General features: G+C 40.3%; 1 long non-coding RNA gene across 2 annotated transcripts in view; it reads left to right on the forward strand.

Moving 5' to 3' along the window:
- Positions 1–5,968: 5,968 nt before the first annotated feature.
- The window catches only part of LOC113597444 (uncharacterized), an 83,453-nt gene continuing 76,673 nt past the window's right edge, over positions 5,969–12,748 (forward strand). The window contains exon 1 of one of the 2 annotated variants that reach the window (XR_003418280.2): positions 5,969–6,147. This is a non-coding gene — a long non-coding RNA (uncharacterized LOC113597444). Of the gene's footprint in view, positions 6,148–8,516; positions 8,990–12,748 lie in introns of those variants that run through there. The other variant, XR_008296273.1, reaches the window with a different exon arrangement.

Here is a 12,748-nt window from a genome sequence, read left to right on the forward strand (position 1 = left end):
GAAGCTGTATTAAAACAGGGTATTTACATAGTTTCAAAGTACCTCCCCACAAAATACCTAGTAATTATAGGGGAAAAGAAAATAACCTCAGGTGGAAAAGCCTGATAAACACCACCTTCATCAAATGATCTAAGTGAACATCACCATCATGAGAACAAAGTAAGAGCGTGTGACATTTGATAGGGTGTGATGACAAGTATTTCTGATATTCCTGCCAAAGATATGTAACTTTAATCTAATCACATGAAAACATCAGACAGTGCAAAATTAAGGGACATTCTTTTATTTTTTACTTATTTTTTAATGTTTATTATTTTTGAGAGACAGAGAGTGACAGGACATGAGCTGGCGAGGGGTAGAGAGAGGAGACACAGAATCTGAAGCAGGCCCCATCCAGGCTCTGAGCAGTCAGCACAGAGCCTGATGGGGAGCTCGAACCCACGAACAGTGAAATCATGACCTGAGCTAAGTCAGATGCTTAACTGACTAAGCCACCCAGGTGCCCCTAAGGGACATTCTTTTAAAAGAACAAAAACAAACTGGCCTATCGTCTTTACAAAAAAAAATTTTTTTTAATGTTTATTTATTTTTGAGAGACAGAGAGCAAGCAGGGGAGGGGCAGAGAGGGACGGAGACACAGAATGGGAAGAAGGTTCCAGGCTTTGAGCTGTCACCACAGAGCCCCATGCAGAGCTCAAGCCCATGAACCCTGAGATCATGACCTGAGGTGAAGTCGGATGCTGAACTGAGCCACCCAGACACCCACAAACTGGCCTATAGTCTTAAAAAGTGTCAAGGTCATGGGGTGCCTGGGTGGCTCAGTCGGCTAAATGTCCGACTTCAGCTCAGGTCATGATCTTGTGGTTCATGAGTTCGGGCCCTGTGGCCTGGAGCCTGTTTCGGATTCTGTCTCCGTCTTCTGCTGCTCCTCTCCCACTCATGTTTTGTGTGTGTGTCTCTCTCTCTCTCTCTGTCTCTCTCTCTCTCTCAAAAATAAATAAACATTAAAAAAAAATTAAAAAAAAGTGTCAAGGTCATGAAAGTCAAGGAAAGACTGAGGAACCATTCCAGACTGAAAGAAAATAAAGAGACATGACAAAGAAAAGCAATACATCGTTCCAGATTGGATCTTTTTGCTGTAAATGACTTACTGACAAAAAAGGTGAAACATAAAAGGAGTCTGCAGATTAGATGGTAGCAATATATCAGTGTTAGTTTCTAGGTTTTGATAGGTGTATTTTAGATATTTAGATTTAGATATTAGCTAATTCCCTTGTTTGTAGGAAATGTACACTAAGGTATTTAGGGAAGACAGGCATTATATTGGCAACTTACTCTAAAATGGTCTAGGAAAAAAAATTATTTGTACTATGCTTGAAATTTTTCTATAAATTTGAGACTGTTCAAAATAACAATTTGAAAAACTTTATACAAAAGAAATCATCTTATAGTATGGAGTCCTGTGGGGCAAGAGACGTCAGGACGCCAGATATGATGCTTTTGCAGTAGACTACATAAAAAAGACATTTGTTTCAAGCAGAATAGTAGTAAACAGAAATTTTTAATGTGTTCAGGAGAGGCAACTGATGATAAGTGGAGGCTGAAAGGAAGAAATAATTCAAGGACTATTTGACACCGTTTTCTTGAGATGGGGAAGACTGGGAAGGGAACGGATTTGGGAATGAAGTTAAGAGCACTGTTCTAGGCATGTTAAGCTGGGGATGTCCATGAGATATCACAGTGAAGGTGCTGAGTAAGCAGTTGAAAACATGGGTCCGGCACTTAGGGGACAGTATAAATTTTTGAGTCACCAACACATACGTGGTTTCATCATAGACCGAATAAGATCACTGTTTCAAACAGATTCTTGGTACAAAACAACCAGATTTCCTCTGGTGTAAAAGTCAAGCAGAGCCAGTTCTCCAACTTTCTTCTTAATAATGTGTTGGCTACTCTGGGTAATTCTACCTTTTTTTTTTTTGTCTTTAGAGCAGTAGGTTTTCCCTCTGTGATACCCTCAACCTCAGCATTTGGAATTTACTCTTTAAAAAAGTTTTTTTTTTAAGTTTATTTATTCATTTTGAGAGAGAGAGAGTGAGCAGGAGAGAGGCAGAACTTTTTTTTAATTTTTTTTTAATGTTTATTTATTTTTGAGACAGAGAGAGACAGAGCATGAATGGGGGAGGGGCAGAGAGAGAGGGAGACACAGAATCGGAAGCAGGCTCCAGGCTCTGAGCCATCAGCCCAGAACTCGAACTCGTGAGCTCGAACTCACGAACCATGAGATCGTGACCTGAGCTGAAGTCGGACGCTCAACTGACTGAGCCACCCAGGCGCCCCAAGGCAGAACTTTTTAAAACAGAAATCTTTGCAATTTGATAGAAGAAAATGAGAGAGGCTGTTTGTCTCTCACTTTTATATTTTCATTAAATCCACAGATACGAATTTCCTGTGACCTGGGATCCTGAGAACATAGGACTCTTGGGAGGAAACCATGAAAAATCAGTTCTGTTGGTGACATTTCCACCTTTCTCTTATTATTTAGAGAGTTCACTATGAAAAGATCTCTTAGAAATTCTCCCAGAAAAAAATTTTTTTTTCTATTCTGCTACTTTGCCTGCAAGTGAAGCTATAGTCCTCTTGGGTGGACATAATAGCCATTTCCCATTGTTGGTTATGAGGGCCTCCAGGAGGAAATTATATGAGTTTACATGTAAATCAGGCAGTGAGAACAGACCGTTTAGATTCAAAAAGGCTGTTTCCATGGAATTGATAAAAGACAGACAAGGGGAACATTTCTGTGGTCCAAAAACACGTTCTAAAAGACAGTTTTCTTTTCACATTTCAACAGTGTTCTTCAGAGTTGTAACGAGGGTCCCATGTGCCCACTGCTCACCTCTTGAGGCACTTTGAACAATGTCTGCCTGATGGCTGTTGCACCTGTCTTTTATTCTGTAACGATTCTTAAGAATAGTGACTGTAAGCCTTGTCCTACATGATATTTACTTTTACTTGTATTGACCTGGGTTTGACTCTTTGAATAAGGACTTCACCATCTGTCTTTACATAAAACGTTTCCAGTTCGCCCTTGGAATAAATAAATGATAAGAAACTCTCCTTTTCTTCCAAACAGCTCTTTAAATCTCTCTGCGTCCTTAAATCTTAGAGCCTCCTTTTCTTCAGAAGAATCAATACCTCAAATTTCAGGTGTATGTTCACACTCTGGAGTCAGGTTGTTAGGGATCAAACCCTGTTCAAACGTGTGAATCTGTGGAATTGCTTGGACTATAAGTCACAGTTTCCTCATTTGTTAAAAAGGGATATTGCGAGGGTCAAATAAAGGACTCTTGGGAGTTCTTCATGCAGAGCTGGCCCTTGGTATGTGCTAAATATGGTAATTTTGTCATTATCTTTATTATTATTTCCCTTACTAGTCTAAAACCATCCTCCTCAAAGGGCCAAGATTCTGATCATGTAGCAGCTTGAGCTAAGTGATAATTGAGCTTTTTCTGAGCATCTTCTAGAGACCTCTGCCTCATTCTTATCATGCATTTTGTTATACAGGACTAGTCTGTAGTCAGCATGCCCATGTGCACTGGCCACCATCACTTCTGTGACTGGTTGGTGTCCATAGTATGAGGTAGTTATGTATTTTGAATAGCCCCATGATTATAAATGTTACATTTATAATGTTGGATTGAGAGTTCCCAAGGGCAGGGATTGTGCTTTATTGATAACCAGTGTGTTAAGACCATGCTTAACAGATGGTAGACTCTCCATAAGTTTTTGATGAACCAGAATAAATTGTGGGATCTTGAGGTGTCATGGTAGACTTGAGGTGTTACACAAAAGCTGGTCACCTTTTGGCTGGACCTCTCAAAACAAGTCATATGGAGGAGCTTTGTCTAGGGAGGAAGGTGGCTGTGAGCCTCTCTCTCAAGTCATATCCACATGAGTACCTCCAACCGTGTTGTACGCAAGCCTATCGCAGTTTTCCCAACAGCTTTTCATCACAATCAGGGCATTCACTCTCAGACTATGGAGGTTTGCTTTGGGAGGCATTTATTATTTGGCTCCTTTGAAATGTTTAGCAATGCAAACAGGTCATCTGCTGCTGCTTAATGACATATGAACTGTCACTGTTCCCTTTTTGCCTCTTTCCTCCACTTCCGCTCCCTCCCAACCATCTCCAACATGTGATTAATTCAAAGGTGGCAGACAGCATGTGGGCTCTTTATCTTCCACAACCCCTGTAGAGCTGGAGGATAGTAGAAATTCCAAGATGGTTTTCTAAATGTAATTGAGGAATGATACAAAATCCCATCTTGTTCAACTTGTTGAAAATTCCTGCATATGGTCTTTTAACACCGAGAAGGCTTCCATGTATAATAAAATATTCCTTTCAATTCCAGGGTCTTGTAGTGAGGGTGGGGATGGGTAGTTTCTAGGCCAGAAACTTCTCAGGGCAGTGGTTTTCATTTGGGGTGTGGAAGTAGGGCCTTAAGCCAAAACCCAGTCAGGTGAATGAGAAAAGTGACTGTAAGCAGTACCGTTAAGGTATAGTAAAAGTGAATTCATGTCAGAAATGAAGGTGTCGAAGCTGCTGCATCCTAAAAATTAATACTAGTGGGAGTGGAGGCACCTGGGTGGCTCAGTTGATTAAGTGCCCGATTCTTGGTTTCGGCTCAGGTCATGATCTCGCGGTTCACGGGTTCGAGTCCCTCATCGGGCTCTGTGTGGACAGTTTGGAGCCTGCTTGGGATTCCCTCTTTCCCTCTCGCTCTCCCCCTCTCCCACTTGCTCTCTGTCTCTCTCAAAAATAAATAAATAAACTCAAAAAAATAATAGCATGAGTGCCAGGGAGACACCTCTGAACATCAGGACCCACTTTAAAAACCATTATCACCAAGATAAGGAGACCATTTAAGTCGACATGAATAGGGTTGAAACTGGCCAGGAACACCTTGTACCTCAGAACAAATTCAGATTCTTGCAAACCAAGAGAAAAATGTGTGTGTGTGTGTGTATAAAAGAAATAGGGAAATGGAGATTAATAAGGAGAAAAATGGAAATATATTTCCTGAAGGCAGTTTTTTCTTTCTGGAGAAAAAGACTGAATGAATGGAAAGAATGTTGGACCAGGAATTAAGTGACTTGGGTCTGGGAGTGGAGCTTGGTCTCTCTGAGCCTATTGCTCACTGACCCAAACCTTAGCTCCATAAGCTGTGAATGACCTCATGGGTTATTGTAAGGTGATAACAGGGGCATAACTGCCTTGAAAGTAAAGTTGATAAATACTGCAAGCTATCATTGCTATTATTACAGAAGTGAAATACTACCATTAATAACTAACAAAGGCTGATATCAAGGACCTACACACACCATCTTAGCCAGGACTGTATACGCAAAACTGTATCTATCATGACTGAAGTACATGCCAAGACTTGTGGATATTGGATCATAACAAAAAGGTATAATCATGTTGCTAAGGATTGTACACCAGCAATTACCTCTTGAAAGGAGATTGATAAGAGAATTAACTCAGCATGCCAAGAACCATCTGAGAACGTTTTAGAAAACAAACATTGTAAGTTCCCCTGTGATAAAAATTTAGTAATAAAAGTTGTATTTTCCCCTTCCTTTCTGCCTGCCTTCTTTCCTTCTTGCCTGTCTGGCTGCCTGCCATCTCACTTCGCACTCTTTAACTCACTTCTTCAAAGAATAATTGAGTACCATCTCTGTAAGATATTGTGCTGGTCTCTGGGAGGACTACCAAATAAGTAGGGCATGATCCCTGCCTTCAAGGAGCACCCTGTCTACTTTGAGAAACATTGGAGGTAGAGCCACTGGTCTTCATGAATCACTTGTTGCATTGCAGTGGATTGAGAAGATTGAATCAGGGCTGGGCACAATATGTAATCATGCCTTAGTATGATTCTCTCTACCATAAACACCATCCCTTTTCCTCATTAGGTGGTGAACTTCTTATAGATCATATTAAGCCACTGCTTTTCTGAATGCCTTCATGGCTAACCCAGACAGAGTTAGCAACCTCTTTTTCTTTATTTCCACAGTACTTGGAGCAACATAGACCCCGGTTCACAGATCTGGACTCTGCCCCTTACCAGTTACTTACCATTGACGTAGGTAAGTTACTTGATCTCTCTGCTCACCAGTTACATTCTGTAATATGAGGCTGATAATGCTCCCCGGAAGTGGTGGTATTGCAAAGATTAAATGAGATAATGTAGTTGCCTAGAACAGATCGTGATCCTCAAAACAGGAGTTCACTGAATGAATAAGAACATTTATAATTCTCTATTAAAAGTGTTTGTGAAGCTTGACTCCTGCCCTAGACTCAGTGCTCCTTAAGGGCAAGCACCATGCTTCCCACTTGAATCTTCGAGGCTTTGCCCATAGAAAGTGCTCCATAAATACTTGATTTATGAACAAAGTAAAGAATGGATGAAAAGTGGTTAAGAGCGGGCAAGTTAAAGAGATGGCAGAGCTAATTTGCTGATATGTTTATGATTACATTATAATTTTGTGAACTCATTAACAAAGTGGGAGTGTAGTGGGAGCAAGTTAATTGATTTTGTTAGAAAACTTAGAGAAAAGTCTAAGTCTACAGCCCAGAAATGCTGCTGGTAAAGCTGACTGTCTTGACATCTGGAGTGAATTAACTTCTAATTGGAGAGCTCATGGGCCTTAGGAGCTGCCAGGATGTTTGGGTGAAGAAAGTAGTTTTTAAAAAACATGGCACATTGTCATGTCACCAGGTTGTTTTCTTTCCTAATAACAGAATATTTTAATGTTTTGGGGGCCAGAGTACTCCTCCTGCTATAATGAATTTATAATAGATTAAGATGAGTTATGCAAATGTGATCATCATAATTACAGTGACTTTGAGTTTATGATCTCCTCTATTAATTATTCTTCAGTGGTTTAACAGTACAAGAGTTCAAGATATCAAAAATCACTCTGCTATTGTGTATTACCACCCCCCTCTTTTTACTTCCTAGGAATAAATGTTTATTAAGTGAATATATACCAAGGTGAAAATGTCCTCATTTTAAAAACTAGCATCATAATTTCTCATAGGGAGGGAACAAACTTTGATTAGGAAAATATCTTTGATAAATTACTTGGGGGCAAAGTGAGATCCTGTGAAAACCGGATGGCAGGAACAAAAAAGCCATGCGGAATTGACCGGGAGTTTGAGGAAGAGAGGGTAGAGACTGGGATGAGAAGGGGGTGGGAAGGGTAGAGAGGCGAGGGCTGAGCAACAGGGCAGAAGGCTAGGGCCCAAGTTAGAGAAACTTTCTTGGGACTCGTGGAAGCAGAATTATTTCAAACTAAGTTTCAAGTTGTTTCCACTACTGGACTGTAGCCCTATTTCTGGAAACCTTCAAAAAAAAATCTTTGGGTGGAAATTATGGGTAGCCTGAGTCCACTTCTGGGTTGATATAGCCCCAAACAGGGGAATCATGAGCAGCAGATAAGAGCCAGAGGGAAACTTGAATGGAGAGGTGGCCTTCACTCCCCATGCCCTGTCCCCAGCCCCAGGAGTTTGGACTTTACACAATTCTCTGGAAAGATTAATTTTATCTAGATCTTTAAAAAAAGGTAAAGAAGTGGCTAAGAGTGTGAATTCAAATCCCTGTTGCTATCCCATATTGTCTGGGGCAAGTTACTTAGGTTTTGTAAGTCTCATCTGTGAAATGAAGTCATACTTTTCAGGGAGGATTAAATTAGATAAAGCTAGTAAAAAGTGCTTACAACAGGGCCTGGCACATACCAAGCATTTCATAAATGTTAGGAAGTAATATAACTATTGTATATGTGAAAACAATTCCATGGTGTTTTTGGTCAAAATGATGCTTTTGCTTAGGAGATTCAGGCAGTGAATCCTGCCAGAGTTTATATCTTCCAAAGCAACGATGAGGGCAAGTCTCAGTTCTTAGTACAGACTTCTTACTATCTTTGCAGGGTAGCACCACACATGCCTCACATGCAGAAATTATCTTCCTTCCTTAGATTGGTAGCTTTGACCATGGCTTACCAACCCATAGTTCCAACTTTTTGACGGTGACGATAGCATTTTGGAACCATGCCTGGATCATCATACTAATGGTCCCTTATATTTATATAACCTTTTAGAGTTTACAAAGGGCTATACACACCAGCCGCTAGCCTTATAAATAAAGGTGCCCTTATACTCATCTTGCAAACGAGAAACTGTGGCTCAGAAAGCCTGGCTATCCGCAGCAGCAGACCCACAGTGGCTGTAAAGTAGAACTCAGGCTTTTTGGACACCTTTTTCATTGGAATTTGAGAATATGAAGGGGTGTTCTTTATCATCTAAAGTAGCACTAATATCTGTAAACCCCTGCCCAGAGAGAGAAAAGCAGAAGATAGTTTTGAGCTATTTTGCATATCAAAGGACTTAGTTCTCCCTCTTTACAGATCTGAAGTTTATCTGCCCAAATTAAATGCAGACTTCTAGTGCTAATCTTATATATTTCCTTTTTTTGAATCTCTTTGGAATTTGTGATTTGCTTTAGACAGTCGACCAATTTAAAAAAAGAAAACCATAGACTTTATCTTTGGAGAAATTCTAGGAGGGTCTCCTTTATGAACCAAAAATACTCTCTTCCCCTGAACTTTCCATCTCCCCTCTTCTCAGGGTATTGCCCTGACCCTGGTGCCTGAGTGCAAACTTTTCTGATTAAAAGCAAAATGCCAGTGGCTGCTTTGGTTACTTTAAATCCTCTGTCGCCTATTTTTATCTTGCTTGTATGATCATGAGATAACAAAGCCATGATCCATAGCACCTGAGAAGACAATATTTGGGGACGAGGAGCTAGTGCATGCTGGAAAGAAGGGCAGACGAGGAAGAAAAGAAGCCACAGTGAGGAGGAGAACTTTTTAGCTGATGAATAAGCCTGATGGGAGGAGAAACCAGGAACTTGCTTTGCAAAATCTTACTGTAAGTACCTGTTAAGGAAGCTGGGCCTGAAGCTTAAAAACTCAAGTGGAGCTAGAAACCCAAGACTAGGATAAATATCTGCCGGAATTATTGTCTATCGTTGGGAAAACATAGAGTGAGGACACTGTACCAGAGAGAATGGCTGGTCAGTAATGTAATACCTTCACTCTGGTGACCTGAACAGGTTAGAACAAGTTTGAACAGGTGTATAAGGTGTCATGTCCACACACTGGACAATCTTAAAGACCTAAAGATCCTGGTGTGTGAGTGTGTGTGTGTGTGTGTGTGTGTGTGTGTGTAGGCTGGCTCACACTAAAAGGGGTGGGGGGTGGAGGTGGGAAAAGGTCAGAGAGGCCTAGTCAAGTAGGACTTCAGGAAACAAATCCCAGAGAGCTGTTCACTTCTATAAAGGACAGGTTACTTTAAAAATACATGTGTAAATTTGTGCTCTCATTTAATAACTTCCCGGGGTCTCTCTCTCTAAGGATGTGTTAGTATGTAGAGAATGAGAAACCAGACACTAATGGATAGAGTTTTATTTTGTTGCTCTTTGTTCTGCAGCTATAAAAGGAGTATCTTCTAACTGGCATTGCAAGCTGATTTCCAGAACCCTGCTTTAGTAGGATATGTAATTAATGATTGCAAAGTCTTTTCAACAAAGAAAGATGGCAATACCTGGCAATGTTAATTAAGTATAGATTTGAAAGATCTTCTTCTGAAGGTTTGAAATCAAATGCCAAATGATGTAGAGGGTCTTCAAACGCAATTAAAGAAACATATCAAGTTGACCTTCATCATCTTCACTAATTAATATTTATGGGGTGCCTAGACATCTTGCTTGGTGTTGAAAAAGGAAAAGAATCTGGAATTTTATGATAGTTGATAAAATACTTATGAGTTCAGTGACATGGTAGGAAAGGGAATAAATGAACCATTTGAGCATAATATGAACCATTTGAAGAATTTTGAAATTTGTTGAGACCTCATTAGCAGGATCCTGAATATATCTTCTCAGAACTAACAGGTTATGCTTCTAATGTGTCAATTTATTTCTTTAAGAAGAAATATCTATAAACTATTGCAGAATCTTTGACTAGTATTTGAATGTCAGCAACTACCCCCTCTCTGCTCTCTATAATTCAATTCAATTTAATTTACCTATGTTATATGTATCATCTACCAAAGTCCAGTGCTAGATTTTTGTTGGGAAGATAGAAATTAATAAAATAAGATCATTTTCTCAAAGAAAAGATCTATTAGTTAAGAGACTTGATTCTTGAGGAGTCTGGGTCCTGCCCCCTTCCCCCCATACCCCCAAAAAGCTGTGATATTCTTGGCTTACTTGACAAGCCTCACATGTGCTCCCCATGCCAGACTCAGTGCGTAGTGAGTTGAAGTGTCTGAAGGGAAATGCAGTCAAGGATTCAGGTTCTTCTGGGCTGATCATGTTCTTTGCATATTTCCCTTCTTGGCCCAGGTACCTTCATCCCTAGGTCTCTTTAACTGGGACTTTGGCTGAAGTCTTCTTCAAATGCCTCTGTCAAGGCGTTCTTATGGGTGGAAGTCAGGGGAGGAGGAAACTTACAAGACACTTTTTCCCACTCTGCCTGTATTCAGTATTTTCATATTCCTAGCTCTCCTTACCTCCCCCCAGGGTCCCTATGGCCCATAAAACTGCAGAAGTCTTTTGTTTGGGATCTCTCAACAGTGAGGCAACCCCTATATCTGCACTGATTCACCTGACTCGGGATGGGTGTGGCATTTCATGGGGGAAAGTGGTATGGGGGAGGTGGCACTTTCTCTCATTTTAACCTCTTATATTATCTGATTAAAGACTTCACCATTACATTCTCTTTGGCCTGTTGCTTTAATTGGCTTCTTTGACACCTGGTGGCTCACCTGAGCTCCTGACAGGTACTAATCCATCCATATTCCACCACTTCCTAGCTATGTAAGATTGGGCAAGTTACTGAACTTCTTTCCCAATCTTCAGTTTTCCTGCTGTAAAATAAATGTAATACTGTAATAACACCTATTCCAGAAGATTGTTGGGAAGACTGTATAGGATGATGCTTGTGGCCTGCATACAGTGAGGCTTTTAATAAATGTTATTATAATATATACTATTATGTAAGAATCTCACAGCCTTCTGGGGAGATTCAACTGTGAACAATCACTCATTGATTGATTCAGCCATTGAACAATCTTTCAACATGCCTTTTTTATCTACTATGTATCAGGCTCTGGCTGTAGAGAAATAATATGCATGTGTCCTCATGACTCTCAAAGAGGCTGGGAGTCTAGAGGGAAGACAGATGTGGCCCAACTGAAAAGGAGGTATGTACAAGATGACACAAGAACTTTTGAGGGTAAAGGCAGTTCATTGGTGAGGATGTTTTGGCTGAAAGAAGTCAAAACCCAACTCAAACTGTCGTTAATAATTTGAAATTTTATTATTGCATGCTACTGATGTTAAGGTCAGCTGCCCAGTGATGGCATCAGAAACCCAGATTCCTTCCATCTCTCTGCTTCAACAACATTGCTTTCCTTCTAAGACCATCAGTAAGGCACAATATCCAAGCATATTTAAAAATTATAATGTACAGAAGAAAATGTTTCATTCTGTACCTCTTTTTATGAGTGAAGAAACTTTTCCTGGAAGTCCACCAGCCAACTTGTCTCATCTCATTGTCCAGACATGTGTTATGTGCCCATCCTGCGCAGGTTGCTGCCAAGAAGAATGAGATTACCCTTAGAATCTGGAGCAGGGATGACATTAGCCTCTCTCAAAGCACATGATGCATGGGGAAGGGTGGAGACCTGAATCAAATGAAGGCTATGTTAGAAGTGAGGGACAGGATGCATGTTTGTCAGGAGCCAACCATGTTCTCTGGAGGCACCCAGATGTGCATGGGGGAGTCAAGGAAAACTGACATATTTTTGCCTTTGAATTAGTACCCTGAACTGAGACTTGAAAGATGTAAACGTTGACAGGTAGATAATGAGGAGTGGATTGTTTTGGATAGTAAAGAGTATGCTAGACAGAGGGAAGAATAATTGCAAGGGCGAGGAAACATGAAGTAGTATGGGACCTTTACTTCCTCCCAGGACAGAGTAATAGGAACTAGATTTACTTTCCCATTTAGAGCAACTAATAAAACCAGAGAAAATATATAAAACTACAGTTTTCAAGACACTGAACACCAGGCAACAAAGGATAGTGATCCCTGAGAAATGGGAAGCCAACAAAATTACTCATGCAGTTGTTCCATTTACTGTTTTGAGAGAGTTTCCAGGTCATGGCACAGGGAGGAGGTCGGATTACAGAGAAAATATTTTCATGTTTCTGCACAGTTAGGGATTTCTGAACAGATTTTGATGAAACTTGGAATCTGACCCTAGAGCAAGTCTTAAAAGTTAATTTATAACTGTATAGAGAGTAAGAACTCCTGAGAGATTTACCTAATACCAGAGATACATATTTATATATCAAGAGGGGATTAAACCTGGAACTTGGAAACATCTCTGAACTGTAAATCTGGAGACACTGGATTATTTTTTCCCTGGAGAGATTTATTTACATTCTAAAAGGTTAGAGCAGGATATTTCCAAGGAGATTCTCAGATGTGGAGGGGAGGCAGCAGCCTCTTTCTCCTGTATGTAAGTATAGGAAATTAATTTTTCTGTTTCCCTCACCTACAGGGTGAGCTTGCCATTCACATAGGACAGATTTTCATATCTAGTTCTCATCATGTTGGT

The sequence above is a fragment of the Acinonyx jubatus genome, chromosome B1, assembly GCF_027475565.1.
Source record: "Acinonyx jubatus isolate Ajub_Pintada_27869175 chromosome B1, VMU_Ajub_asm_v1.0, whole genome shotgun sequence".
Classification (NCBI taxonomy): domain Eukaryota; kingdom Metazoa; phylum Chordata; class Mammalia; order Carnivora; family Felidae; genus Acinonyx; species Acinonyx jubatus.